This window comes from Panthera pardus, unplaced genomic scaffold (assembly GCF_024362965.1).
Source record: "Panthera pardus isolate Hobbes unplaced genomic scaffold, ASM2436296v1 HiC_scaffold_10, whole genome shotgun sequence".
NCBI lineage: Eukaryota > Metazoa > Chordata > Mammalia > Carnivora > Felidae > Panthera > Panthera pardus.
In genome coordinates, this window is record NW_026526655.1 from 70,809,648 (window position 1) to 70,821,798 (window position 12,151).

The 12,151-nt window shown below is 34.9% G+C and overlaps 1 protein-coding gene across 1 annotated transcript in view; it reads right to left on the minus strand.

Moving 5' to 3' along the window:
• The window catches only part of TANK (TRAF family member associated NFKB activator), a 93,571-nt gene extending 83,213 nt beyond the window's left edge, over window positions 1–10,358 (minus strand). The window contains exon 1 of the mRNA XM_019457602.2: window positions 10,133–10,358. The gene's annotated coding sequence lies outside the window, so the exon portion shown is untranslated. The remainder of the gene's footprint in view (window positions 1–10,132) is intronic.
• Between the last annotated feature and the right edge of the window lie 1,793 nt (window positions 10,359–12,151).

Here is a 12,151-nt window from a genome sequence, read left to right on the forward strand (position 1 = left end):
CTGTTTGTGCCTTAGACTCTAAATTAAATTACTAAAGAAAAATTAGAGAAATATGAAAACTTATAATAGTTTTGAAAGGAAGAACTGGTGGCCAGATCCAGCATGTATGGATGGCTGAGCAGGCTCTCCCCTGTACAGAGCACCCAGCTGACAGAGGTGGTCACTTGCCAAACCTTGCCCCCTTGGGCTTGAATATACCCCAAAGGGGTACCTTTTTCTAAGTCAGAAAAAGATGTCAAAAGAGAAACTGTAACCCTGTTGACAAGCATCCTAGTAACAAAATGTGACAGGATTTCCAATCATTTGCAAGACCCATGGGATTGAAATGGACATAACCTTTGTTGCTTGAAGATAAAGAATAGTAATGGTTATAATTGGCCTGAAGAATAGTAATAAAACTATCTGCCTCATGGCACCTACTAGTCAATTAAGCAATAACCCCACTATTATGTGGGACCTGCACATAGTATTTGACAATTCTTTGCCCAAATATCACCCAATAATACTTCTCTCTGTTGTCCATTTTGGAACTGTGGTTTGGAGTATACCAACATGATCCCAATGAGAGTGGACAAATGTTCCATATTTAAGGGTATGTGAAGCCAATAATGAAAAGGGATGAGCAGACAGAGCTGTGTGTTGGGCTCTCTCTGAGACTTCGATTTTTTTTTTAATTTTTTTTTAACGTTTATTTATTTTTGAGACAGAGAGAGACAGAGCATGAACGGGGGAGGGGCAGAGAGAGAAGGAGACACAGAATCGGAAGCAGGCTCCAGGCTCTGAGCCATCAGCCCAGAGCCCGACGCGGGGCTCGAACTCACGGACCGTGAGATCGTGACCTGAGCTGAAGTCGGACGCTTAACCAACTGAGCCACCCAGGCGCCCCCAGACTTCGATTTTTAATCTATGGTTCCTATCAAGGAAAAGACCAGTGATTGCTGCTGATTAACCAGGAATTCTCCTCTTCATAGTGAAATAACTAGACAATAAGGGTAAGGGATTTTGGCTCAGGTAAATACCTATAGTGACAAAATTGATAAATGTCAGCTTCAGGCAAAAGTGTAGCTGTGACCTGTGCATGTCTACTTGTCTTTCAGCTCTATATCTGTGCTGAGGAACTAATAGAAATCGAGAAGATAATGAGAAAAACCAAGGAAAATCCATACATCTGGTTAGTAAGGGCTATAGAATGCTGGGAATGAGAAAATACAAGACAAAGCATCCATTTTGAAAGATTATGCTGTATAAAGGAAGAAAATAGAGTTCTCAAAATGCAAAGAAAATGAACACTTTGGAAAATGGTTTACCAGAAGCATAAGTAAATGGAAAAAATCTGCTTTGCATTTTCTATGAAAAAAGAGATGTCATATTAGACAGGATATTAGATGAAGAAAAGGAAGGACCTAGCTAAGAGGCAGGGAGAAATAACAACAAAGTTGGATAAGTTAAGGTTATAGAAACATGCAATGGCAAAATTCAGATATTATTTGAACATAATCAAGGATGGAATCAATACTACAGAATATTAATCAATGATTAGAGTAAAAGCTTGAAAAACTCTCTCAAATGTCAATGGAAAGGTCAAACAGAAGAAAACCATGAGATGGAATAGTGGAAAGATAGTTCTCTACCTTCTTCCTGGAGAAAAGATCAGAGTAAATGGAACAGAAATACCAACTATAGATACATCAGAAGATGTATCCAAAGCAATTGGAGATGAAAAGGACTCTAAGTTTTGAAACATAATTAATGGAACGAGACCAAACACTTGGACATACCCTGATAAGATTTTGATATTAAATGATCTATCAATTTATTTATTTATTCAGCAAATATTTTGTGAGTGCTCGCTATGTGCTAAAAGTTGGGGCTACAAAGATGACTAAGACACAGTCCTACTTTAAAAGAACTTCCTGTCTGTTGTGGGTAACACACACAGAAGAAGCAGGCAATTGCTCCACAATGTGGTATTACAATATTACAATACGGGTTAAGTATAGGGTACTTTGAAAACACACTGGAGAGGCTTGAGTTCAGGGTTGAGAGGTGAGGGAAGTTTTCTTATATCTAAAGTATGGCAAAAATTCACCAAGAATACAGGAAGAAAAAAAATAAATTACTTGCAAAGAAAGAAAAATAGAAAAAAATAGACTATCTTCAACATTAAGCTTCAGAAGCTGAACAGAATAACATCTATAATTGCATGGGAAAGGTTTAACTTTCAAAGTCTATACCCACCCAAGTTGTCATTCACATAGGAAATGAAAACAAAGATATTCTTTGATACTTCAAGGCTCACAAATATACCACCCATTTCCTGAAATAGTTGAAGATACACTTGTGTTGGTCAAGAAGGGAATCAAACTTTTCAAAAGAAGGAAAGGTAAAATTCTGAGATAAAAGAAATATTTCTAAATATTGGAAATAATTATTGGATTGAGTAAAAATCTGTAGCAAATATAATGAGGCTATTAAAAGTAACTTTGAAGACATAAGGTGCAAGTATAAATAAATAGCTTAATAAGAATGTATTCTAAAATTCTTGTTTATAGAAACAAAAACTCAAGTGGGTGGAAGAGAAGTGGCAAGAAGTAAAATGTTCTAATTTACTAATTTTCTTATCTTCTACATGTAGGAATAAGAAATAATAAATAGGATGTCCTTTTAACAATAATAATTGAACATATATTGTTTTAGGTTCTTTTTTAATGTGAAGGTAAGTAGCTATAAGTAGAATTCAAATTTTTATGGTTATTTTTTCACATTAAGAGAGGAAGAATGAAAAGCAAACATTGCCCATATAACAAAGATATAAAACTCTTACTTCCTGACATTTAATCAGTCCCCCAATAAGGTAACTCATATGAGTACTCCTCTGCAACATTTCTTGCATGCATATACTTTCTGTCCTCATTGTTAAACACTGTCTTCATAGCCATTTTCTGTCTCTATTGCCACTCTTTGTTCAAGACACCATCAATTCTAATGTATCATACTAGCCTCCTAATGGTTCGCCTCCCTTTCTCTCTTGTCAAACTCTGAATGTTATACTCAGTGAACTCCAGAAGGATAAACTCAAAGAGATCTATACCAAAGCATATTATAAGCAAATCATTGAGAGCCACAGATGAAAGAATCTTGAAAATAGTAAGACAGAAGTGACTCATTATGCACAAGGGAGACTCAGTAAGATTAACAGCCAATTTCACTTTGAAATCATGGAATTCAGAAGGCAGTGGGATGACATATTTAAAGTGCTAAAAAAAAATAGATGTCAACCAAGAATTCTCTATCTAGAAAAACTATTCTTCAAAAATGAAGGAAAATTTAAGATGTTCTGAGATAATCAAAAGCTGAAGGAGTTCAGTGCTAGTAGATAAAGGGAGTCTTGAAGGCTCAGATAAAAGGCTACTAGACAATAATTCAAAGCATTACAAAAAATAAACTTTGACAGAGGCAATTACATTGGTGAATATGAAAGCCAGCATGATTATAACTCCTCTTTTTATTTCCTACATGATTTAAAAAAGACGAATGCTTTTAAAAATCATAAATCTATATTAATGTGTACATAGTGTATAAAGATAAAAATCTGTTATTACAACAACATAAGACAGAAGCTAAGCTGTATAGGAGTAAAGCTTTTGTATATTATTGAAGTTAAGTTGGTATTAATTCAAATTGGATAGTTACAAATTAAGTTGCTAATTGTAATCCTTATGGTAAGCACTAAGACAACATTGAAAAAAATACATAAAATAAAATGAGAAGGAATAAGGTGGTACAAAGCCAAGAACCGATTAAACACAAAAGAAGACATTAACGTAAGAAGTGAGGAACAGAAAAATGGTATAAAGCATACAGAAATCAAATAGCAAAATGGCAGAAATAAGTTCTTCCTTATCAGTGATTTCTTTACATATGAATGAATTAACCTTTCTAATCCAAAGGCAAAACTTAGCAGAATGGATAATGTAACATGATCAAATGATATGGTTCCTACCAGAGACTTACTTTAGATCCAAAGACATAAGTTGAAAGTAAAATGATGGAAAAAAGATTTTCCATGCAAACAGTAACCAAAAGAAAGATGGGGGTGGTTATATTAACATCAGACAAAATGGCTTTCAAATCAAAAACTGTTACAAGAGACAAAGAAGGACATTATACACTGACAAAAGGGCCATTAATCAAAAAGATACAGCAATTATGCACATATACACACCAAACAATAGATCCCCCAAATGTATGAAGCAAATATTGATAGAATTGAAGGGAGAAACAGACAGTACTACAATAACAGTTGGAGACTTTACTACTTACCGCTTTTTTTTATTTTACCACTTTTAATGATGGGTAGAAAACAGAAGATGAAAAAAGAGAGAACTTGAATAATAGTATTAATCAACTAGACTTAAGAGACATATATAGATCACTCCACCCGACAACAGCAAAAGACACATTACTCTCGATGGAAACTTCTTCAGGATAAATCAAATGGTAGGCCACACACACACACAAAAGCCTCAATATATTTAAAAAGATTAAGCCATACAAAGTATCTTTTCTAACCAGAACGAAATGAAGCTAGATGCCAATTAACAGAAGGAAAACTGGAAAATTCAAATATGTGCAAAGTAAGCAGCACATTCTTAAACAACCAATCAAAAGAGGAAATCACAAAGGAAATGAGATTTACTTAGAGATTAATGAAAACAAAATTGTACTATACCAAAACTTATGGAATGAGTGAAAGCAGTGCTCAGAGAGAAATTAATAGTAGTAAACATCTACAATAGAAGAGAAGACAGATCTGTAATCAATAACCTAACTTCACACTTCAAGGAACTAGAAAAAGAAGCAAACTGAACCCAAAGCTAGCAGAAGGGAAGAAAGAATAAAGATTAGAGCAGAGATAAATGAAATAGAGAATAGAAAAACAAAAGAATCAATGAAGGCTAAGTCAGTTCTTTGAAAAGACCGCAAAATTGACAAAACTTTTTCAGAGAATAATAAGTAACTAAAATCAGATATGGAAGTGGAGACGTTGTTACCAACCAAATAGAAATAACAAGGATTATAAGACAATACTATAAACAACTATCTGTTAACAAATAAGATGATCTAGCTGAATGTAGAAATTCCTAGAAACACACAAACAATGAAAACTAAATCTACAAGAAACAGAAAACCTGAACAGACCTATAACAAAGAGATTGAATCAGTAATCAAAAACCTTCCAACAAAAAAAAAGTCCAGAACCAGATGGCTTCACTGGAGAAGTCTATCAAACACTTTAAAAAGAATTAGCATCTATCTTTCTTAAATGCTTTAAAAAAATATAAGAGGAGGGAATGCTTCCCAACTCATTTTATGAAGCCAGCATTACTGTGATATCAAAGTCAGACAAAAACACCAGAAAAAGAGAAAACTAAAAACCAACATGATTTATGAATAAAGATTTAAGATTCCACAAAATGCTAGTAAACTGAATTTAATAGCATATTAAATAGATTATGCATCATGACAAAATGTGATTTTTCCCTGGAATGCAAAGACAGTTAAAGAAAAAAAAATCAATGAAATACACTATATTATCGAATAAAGGAAAAACACCCACATGATGCTCTCTACTGATGCAGAAAAGGCATTTAACAAAACTAACATCCTTTCATGAATAAAAAAAAACACTTAGAAAACTAGGAATAGAAGGGAACTTCTACAACACAAAAAAGAGAATTTATGAAAACCCATAGCTAACATCATACTCAATGATGAAAGACCAGAAGTTTTCCCCCTGAGATCAGGAAAAGACAAGGATGTTTTCTTTCACCACTACTATTCAACATTGTCCTGAAAGTTTCAGCTAGAGGGATTAAACAAGAAAAAGAAATAAAAGGCACGTAAATTAGAAAGAAGTAAAAATATTTATATTTACAGATGGCATTATTTTATATACAGAAAATATCCTGAGGAATCCACAAGAAAGCTACTAGAGCTAATAAGTGAGTTTGGTTGCTCCTTAAAAAGTTAAAGAGAGTTACCATATGACCGCACAATTTCACTGCTTGGTATATACCCAGGAAGAATTGAAAACAGGTACTCAAACATATACATGTAAATGCATGGTCATAGCAGCACTATTTACAATAGCCATAAAGTGAAAGTAGCCCTACTATCCTACTCAACAATACACGAATGGATAAACAAATTGAGGTATATACATATGATAGAATATTGCTTGGCCATAAAAGGAATGAAGTACTGACACATGCTACAGCATGGATGAATCTTGAAAACATGTTAAATGAAAGAAGCCAGTCAGAAAAAGTCACATGTTACATGATTTCACTCACACAAAATATCCAGAACAGGTCCATCCATAGAGACAGAACATGGGTTGCCAGAGGTTGAGAGGAGCAAGAAAAGCAGAGCACTGCTTAATGGACAACAGAGTTTTCTTTTGGGGTAATAAAAATGTTTTAACACTGGATAGAAGTGGTTGGTTGCACAACCTTGTGAATGTAGTCAATGCCACTGAATTTTTCACTTTGTAAAAAATTTAATTTTATGTTATGTGGCTTTTACCTCAATTTTTTAAAAAGGGAGAAAATAAGAAAATCTGAATAAACTATGCATTGAGTTAAGAAAAATGTAAGACTACTGGTTCCTTAATGTACCATACTAATGTAAGATGTTAATAATAGGGGACACCGGGTGATGGGGCGGTGTATGGAAACTGCTGTGTTTGCTCAACATTTCTCTAAATCGAAAACTGTTCTAAACAAACAAAATCTATTAACTGAAAAAAGACTTCGTTGTCCTAAATAATTCTTGGATCAAAGAGGAAACAAAACTGCAAACTTATTTTGAAAACTTAAAATAACGAGGGGCCTGGGTGGCTCAGTCATTTAAGCATCTGACTTCGGCTTAAGTAATGATCTCACAGTTTATGAGTTTGAGCCATGCATCAGGCTCTCTGCTGTCAGCTCGGAGCCTGCTTTGGATCCTCTGTCTCCCTCTCTGTCCCTCTCCTGCTCATGCCCATGTATTCTCTCTCTTAAATAAACATTAAAAAAAAAAACCTTTGAAATCATAAATAAACAAAATTGGTAATGAAAAAGGGTTATCTACATGATTATGGAGATTATAAAAAAGTACGAGAATACTGTGTATGGTAATACCTTTGAAAAATTTGATGACAAGGATCATTTATAAGCAACCTAAACTGCGTGAAAAAAACAGCATAAAATCCAACAATATCAATAACAATAGAAAATATCAGAAAGCTTTTAAAGAACTACATCCAAAAGTGGGTGCCAAAGATAAACAGTGTGAAGATTTGCTCTTTAAATATTTCAGGGAACAGAAAACTCTCATTAAACCTTTTTAGAACATAGAAAACTTTGGTATTTTTATCAGAAAATAAAAATACAGATTCATTTCACTTGTGAAAATGAAAGCAAAAGTTCTCAGTAAATTACAGATATTTTTTTTTAATTTCTATTAAAAAAATTTTTTTATGCTTACTTTTTAAGAGAGAGAAACAGAGCACGAGTTGGGGAAGGGCAGAGAGAGGGAGACACAGAATTCAAAGCAGTCTCCAAGCTCTGAGCTGTTAACATAGAGCCCTATGTGGGGCTCGAGCCCATGAACCACGAGATCATGACCTAAGCCAAAGCAGACACTTAACCAACTGAGCCACCCAGGCGCCCCCAGATAATTCTCTTTTGGCATACATTTTCTTAATATAAATTGGCATAAAATTAATTTGATTTTTTTAACATTTATTTATTTTGAGAAACAGAGACAGAGCATGAGTGGGGGAGAAACAGAGAGAGAGGGAGACACAGAATCCAAAGCAGTCATAAAATTAATTAATTTGGACACATACTTTGCACACCACTGTTGGTTATAACAGAGTTGTGGCTTACAACTAGCACAGTCATAATAAGGAGAAAGCTTTTTTGCACAAAGCTGTAGGAACAGCTGCTTTGTTTGAGTATCTGGTTACTCTGCCTGGATAGGGTTCCTTGGCTATGCTACATTGTTTTCATTCTTTTCTGTTAATTTGAGCTGCGAACTAAATTGTGAAGCCAAAATAATAGAGGAGAGGCATCTAAGCATGTGGATAAAGAGAAAATGAGAAAATGTGTAGGTTTGGTTTGGTTCATTTTGATCAACTAATTTATTATTTTAACTAAAGCAATAACTATGCTTTATATTATAAATCTACTTTTATGATGGAGGCATGATTTTTTATAACATATTTTTTTAAGTTTATTTATTCATTTTGAGAGACAGAGTGCAAGCAGGGGAGGGGCAGGGAGAGAGGGAGAGAGAGAGAGAGAATCTCAAGCAGGGATTCACACTGTCAGCACAGAGCCTGATGTGGGGCTTGAACTCACGAACCATGAGATCACAACCTGAGCTGAAATCAAGAATCAGAAGCTTGACTGACTGTGCCACCCAGGTGCCCTGATAACATAGAAATTTTAAATAATGCAATTACCGTATTGTGTAATAGCAGAGCACTATATACTTTAAAGTAGACAAACCATAGAGTTGTCTATAATAATACCAAAATTACGTTGAATTTGTTTAACATGAAGTACTGATACACCTTTACTAAAATAGAATGAGAAGTAGATTTGGTAGTTACTTGGTTTTCATGATAAATGTATTTATCTCAAACCAACAGCCATCGTCATTCTTAATGTTAACCACTAGGGAAATTCCCACTGAGATCAGAACAAGACATGGTTAGCTGTTATCTCCTCTGTTATTAAACACTGTTCTAGAAGTTTTGGAGAGAAGTAAAAAAAAAAAAAAGAGGAGAAAAAATTATATTTTTCCTAAACAGGCATCACCTATGAATTACCTAACTAATTTAGAACAAATAGAAAAACAATATAATAGCTGGATACAAGATAAAAATACGAAATAAAGAACTCTCCTAAATGATAGCAGTAATTAGTTAGAAAATACAGCAGAAAGAACATCCCTCTCCAATACGGTCCCTAACTCTACACACAAAAAAGATAAAATATATTGGAATACATTTGATAATAAACAAAGAACCTATATGTTTCCCAAGGCCTTAATATACGGAAAGAAAAATAATGTGTGCAGACAAGAAGGTTCTGTACTGTAAGGATGATCTTTTCCTTCAATTAGTGCCTAAGTTCCATGAAATTCCAGCTAGAACTGTCTTTTCTTGGCAGAATTTAACGAATGTATTTAAAAATTTCCACTTGGCCATGTCTTTCGCTGTCACAAGTGTTTAAGGAAATAACTGGATGTTGGCCGTAGGGCCCTACTAGCTGCTTGCAGGAACCTCAGTCAGGTTCATCCCTGAACCTCAGGGCTCAGGTTTGAGCCTGGGTCTGCCACTTATTAGCTGTAAGATCCTGTAACTTTTTCTCTAGCAGACATTCAATAAATGGCAGCTATTGATGCTAATGATGATTTCTGATGTTTAATCTGTCCAAACTATCAACTTTTCCTAGGACTATCCTTAAGAAAAAACTTAAAGAAATAGTACACAATCCTTAAATATTCATTTTTGATAACGAATATAACAGCCAATTGGTAATCAAATAACCCTAGATTACCGTAATGGTGAACTCTTAAATGTTTTAAGATAGGAAATGCAAAGTTGTCTATAAGGTTAATATTTTATTGTAAAAAAATATTCATTAGCATATGTTTCTTAGGAGATGAAAAAATACTAAACTTGAGTTAATTTTTGAATGGACACACTGGATCAGGCCAGAAGTGATCTTTAAGAATTTAGCTCCCAGAAGTACAAATATATACAGTATTATTTTACTTTTAAATCTAGTAAGCTAATTATACCTTAACATATGCCAAATACATATCTTTCAAGTCTTACATTATGTTATAAAAACCACTCATTGGAGAAGGTCTATATTCCAGATATAAACTTAAAAAAAATTATTTCAAGTAGAGACATACATTTGCTCTTAAAAGTTGAGAGGAATGTAAAAAGAGCACAGTATTTTCAAAAATTTTCTTTGGTCTCGGCTTGGGGCCCTATTTTTTAAAGGCCAAATTTCCAGTTATGACAATGAATACAAGGCATTATCGAATCATGTCATAAATTACTCACTTTGCAGAAGCAAGAGCGGAACAAATCTGCAACGCTTCAGTCTAAGACATCCAGTCCACCTTGCTAGTTGAGAATTGGTAGGAACAACCCAAGTTTGGCTTATCTCTTTTCCAAGTTAGAAGTCTTCCTTCACAGAGTAGTGCTCTTGAAAGACGTAGGTAGTTACAGAGTCTGGAAACTTTATCTGCAGACTCTAGCAATGCCGCCCAAACTGTCCTGAGCTCTCCCTTGTGTTGAACTGGGAACTTCCACTGAGAAATCCCCTAAATTGAAGACTTCCTTATTTGTAGCTCTCAACAGCCAATCGTGGCAAGATATTGAAATGAAGTAAAGACTACCAGAAAATGTTCTGTAAACCACCCATGACTATAGCCCTGACTTCCTTCTGAATCAAAGATACTTTTTCTTGAATAGTTAGGGCATTTTAACAAAAATCCGGAAATTGTAAACACAAAAATATTTTTGTATGAAACACATTTTCATGCAAGAGAATTTTAAAGTTCATTTGATAAATGGCGCTTTTTTTTTTTTTTTTGGCTTTTAAGAAGGCATTTTTCAACCTAAGCGGCACATTTATAAACAGCAGGTAATGACTAGACTTGAAGGTGGTTGTCTTTGCTTCAAGGCCTTCAGAGGTCACATGGATGAAGCCTGGTAATAATAAAGTTTATGCTGGATGCCAGAGCATCATCTCAGGGACTAATGAAAAAGGTGAAGCAAAAAAGGCTCTTAAGACAGCTTTCTCCTTGGGAGCTGAGGTGCCCTGTTCATATGGATGAGTGCATGTTCTAGCACACTGGGGAAATGCTCGACAAATGCATGTATTCTTCTCAGGCCACTTGGAGCAAAACATCGAGTTTTACATGCAAATGGAAGGCAGCATAGGCACCACAGACATTTTTCTTTGTTATAAAATTTTAGAGCTGGAAATGTCCTGAGACACCATATGTTCCATTTCCTTTTTATTACAGATGAGGAAACAGGAGAGGGTAAATCCTCAAAGTCACAAAGAAAGTTAGAGGCATCTGAGGCTTTGAATCCAAGTGCACTTTTTTTTTTTTTTTTTTTTTTACACTGTACTATGCTCTCAGCACAGCAAGTTATTGAGCAGGAAAATGACCGTAATCACAACAACAACAAAAGGTGGAGAGTCTCTGTGCAATTTCTGCATTTTGCAGATGAGGAATTTGAGACTTTACCAGAAGTTCCACGGTCAGAAGAATGACTAGAATTTAGAACTTCTGATTGTCAGTCTAGTTTCTTTTCTTCTCTCTCTTTTTTTTAAAGACTTTTATTTTTTTAATTATTTTATTTTATTTACTTTTTGAGAGACAAGGTGCGAGTGCGCGAGGGGCAGAGAGAGAGGGAGAGAGAGAATCCTATGAGGAGAGAGAGGAGAGAGAAAGAGAGAGAAAGAATCCCACGCAGGCTCTGCACTGTCAACGTGAAGTCCCAAGTGGGGCTCGAACTCACAAACTGTGAGATTATGACCTGAACCAAAGTCGGATGTTTAACTGATTGAGCCACCCAGGCGCCCCTAGTTTCTTTTCTACTTTAAAACATTGCCTTCTCTTAAATTAGATGTTAAATAAGTCTGAGATATTTCTACCCATGATGACATTATTCTATGAAAAGGAAATACTTAAAAATTTTTAAAAATGTTTATTTATTTTTGAGAGAGAGAGATACAGAGAGTGTGAGTGGGGGAGGGGCAGAGAGAGAGGGAGGCACAGAATCTGAAACAGGCTACAGGCTCCGAGCTGTCAGCACAGAGCCTGATGGCTCCGACCCAGTGCTCAAACCCACCAGCTGGGAGACAGGACCTGAGCTGAAGTTGGACACTTAACTGACTGAGCCATCCAGGTGCCCCTGAAAAGGAAATACTTTTTAAAATGTCTAAAATGATGAGTTAGCTTGTAATGAAAACCATTCCGTTTACTCATCTAACATGCAGTGAAATATTAATTTCTTTCAGCACTTTGTGTTTTACAAATTATCTTACTGATATCAAACATTAAA